Source organism: Rhinopithecus bieti, unplaced genomic scaffold (assembly GCF_001698545.2).
Source record: "Rhinopithecus bieti isolate Rb0 unplaced genomic scaffold, ASM169854v2 scaffold_33650, whole genome shotgun sequence".
Lineage (NCBI taxonomy): Eukaryota > Metazoa > Chordata > Mammalia > Primates > Cercopithecidae > Rhinopithecus > Rhinopithecus bieti.
Window position 1 is genome coordinate 981005 of NW_016814816.1, and position 3322 is coordinate 984326.

Below are 3322 nucleotides of genomic sequence, written 5' to 3' on the forward strand. Positions count from 1 at the left end.
GTTTATTCATCCATCAGTGGACATTTGGATTCCTCCCACTTCTGGCTCTTGTGAATAATGCTGCTGTGAACTTGAGTGTGGAAATACCTCTTTGAGACCCTGCTTTCAATTCTTGTTGCTATATATCCAGAAGTGGGATTGACAAATACTTCTTTTAAATCTATCATTTTCAGAATACTTAGTCCTTTGAAATGTTCTAAGTTTTTATTTGACATCTAGTCTTAACAGTGGATTCCAAATGTCAAGAGGTTAAGTCAATAGGTGGAAGTTAAAGTAAATGAGTCCATGGTGACATTTAAAATCCCATGAATGCTAAGTAGAAATAAAAATAAAAACCATAAAGTGATTTGAAGGTTGATTCTTTTTTGTAAGTTTATTCTTACTTTTTTGAAAGTTGACATTGCCTAAGGGCAAATACAGTTTATGTGGGTCTACTAAAACGCTGGGACACTTCATAATGAAGTGGACTGCCATACAGTTATACAGTTAGGAAAGATGGCATCAAAGGAAGAAGAAAGGTGACTTCTAATAGTTAAGACTTTGAGATGTTCCCTGATGGAAATTGTTCTGTGTTAATTGGCCATTTTTGCAGAGAGATCTTAGAACTATCATGAGCTTTTAGAATACACATGGAGACCAAGGATGACATACACATGATCTTGGATGACTTACCCACCCCCGTTTCCAACGTTTCTGACCCACCATGCCTTCAACTCCATTTTTACGACTATGGTCAAGTAGACAAAACTGATTTGATTTGTACATGTTTTCTTACCTTCCAATGGGCTGGTGCTAGAAAGACTTCTGAGACTGTTAAAACTGCAACAGCAGAAATGAGAAATAGAAGTGACAAGCTTGGATAATTCAAAGGCAAGATAATGTGTTCCTAATTGGGCCTGGACTGGAATTCTACATTTCTTGGCTCTTGATTTGTGATTTCATTTGAGAATAGGGGCTATACTTTCAGGGAGAAAATGAATGTTTCATAACTTTCAAATATTAATAAGTCAGTTGAATAAAACTTGACTGAAGTCACTATAGTCACAATATTACAGTAGTACAATGTAGCCTCAAAGGAGAACTGAATTTTTTCTAAATTGCTGAAAAAGTTGTTAAATTGCAGCTGGTTTAGAAATTAAAGGTCAATGAGAAGATGGGAAAATGTAGGGAAAAAATTAAATAACCTGATACATTTTAATAAATGTGTGACTGAGGTAAAATTTTTATTTAATTCTTATTTAATTTTATTTTATGTTCCAGGATACATGTGCAGGATGTGCAGGTTTGTTACATAGGTAAACATGTGCCATGGTGGTTTGCTGTACCCATCAACTTGTCATCTAGCTATTAAGCCCTGGATGCATTAGCTATTTGTCCTGCTTTCCCTATCCCAGCACCCACTTCCCCCGACAGGCCCCAGTGTGTGTTGTTCTCTGACTGAGGTAAAATTTAAAAACTGTTAACACCAGTTGGTAACTGGACTAGTTCAATCTAGCTTGAGCAAAAGAAGAAATGTATTGGATTCTTCAGCAAACGTTTTTCTGTGAGCCTATCCTGCAATAGGCATGGTTATAACGCTAAAAAGACAAGTAATGAAGAAAGCAAAATGTCTTCTTATGGAGCATAAATTCTAGTGAGAGGGACACATATAAAAATGTATTAAATGTATTAACTAGTGATATGTGTTGTAGAGAAAGGCACGGGGAAGGGGTGTGATTTGAGGTGGAATGATTCTGGAAGACCTTGCTGATGTGACGTTCCCACAGATGCCTGAGAGAAGTGAGGGAGCTGGTCCTGTACGTGCCTGGGCAGATGTATGTTTGAGGCAGAAGGAACAGCAAGTGCTAAGACCCCAAGGAGGACATGTGAAAATGTGCCAGCCTAGTCAGAATAGCCAGCAAAGGGACTGGCTGGGGCAGAATGGGGTGGGAGGTGGTGGGGTGGGCGGAGAGAGAGAGGAGGCGGGACTGAAGAGCAGGAGCGTTCAGCTCCTAGCTTGTAGGTCATGGCAAAGATTTTTCTTCTGTGGGTTTTTGTTTTCTTTTTCTTTGTGTTTGTTTTAGACATAGTTTTGCTCTTGTCGCCCAGGCTAGAGTGCAACCTTCCTCATCCTCCTGAGCAGCTGGGATTACAGGTGCCCACCACCACGCCCAGCTAATTATTTTGTATTTTTAGTAGAGACGGGTTTCACCATGTTGGCCAGACTGGTCTCAAACCCCTGACCTCAGGCAGTCTGCCTGCCACGGCCTTCCAAAGTGCTGGGATTACAGGCGTGAGCCACAGTGCCCAGCCCGGGGTTTTTGTTTTTTTTTTGTTTTAAGGATCTACAGTAGAGAAAGGAATCATATGATCTGACTTTTAAGTGAGATGAGAAGACATTCGCTGGCTGCTGCATGGTTAGCACAGCCAGGGAGAAGCCGAGAGACAAGAGGCTATTAACAGTAATCCAGGCAAAAAACGATGGTGCTTGGTCCCAGTGGGGTCAATGACGATGGTGACAAGAGTCTGCATCTCATGGAAAGCTGAGTCATTTCCTGATACGAGCATTAGCATGTGAGAAAGAGATGCATCGAAAATGACCCTGGAATTTAAACTTGAGCACCTGGAAGGAAGAAGTGGCCATTAACTGGAATGGAGAAGATTCTGGGAGCAAACTTTTTGGAGGAAGACCAGGAGTGCAGTAGTGAACATTTTGAATTTGAGATGCCTGTAAGATACCCATGTGGAGATGTCAAATAGGAGTTACTTCAGGTTAAAGCTCAGGGCTAGATATAAACATATGGGAGTCTGGTTTTAAAATTTATGTAAAACCATGATTCAAGGTGTGAGTGAAGAGATTTGATAGAAAATTGAGAGTCCTGGAAATACTCATTTCCTCGATTGAATTCTTACTGATGTAAACCTTTGCTAGTCCTTCCTGATTTTCCTGGCCTTTAAATGCTGGCTCATTCTAGCACTTGGTCCACTGAGCCCTACTTCTTTGTTCTCTGCATATTGACTTTATTCTCATAAAATAGTTTCTCCACAGATAGAAAACAAGCTTCTCATCCTCCCATCTCATGGTTTCTCCATCAGAGAAGGACTGTCTCATCTGAGTTCTAGTTTGGAAAATCCCAGAGAAGACTCCATCATGGCTTAGCCCCAGACATAAAGGGGAGGGTCAGAGAGCAAAGATATGGCCAAGCAGGGAGCCCCTACTTGCTGAGATGTGGGATTCCAGAGAAGAGAGATTTATTTTCAGCTGTGCAATCATTATTTTGTGTCCTCTGTGCCAGGAACAATAACAACCTACTGATGGGCAGCCTTACAAATATAACTGCCT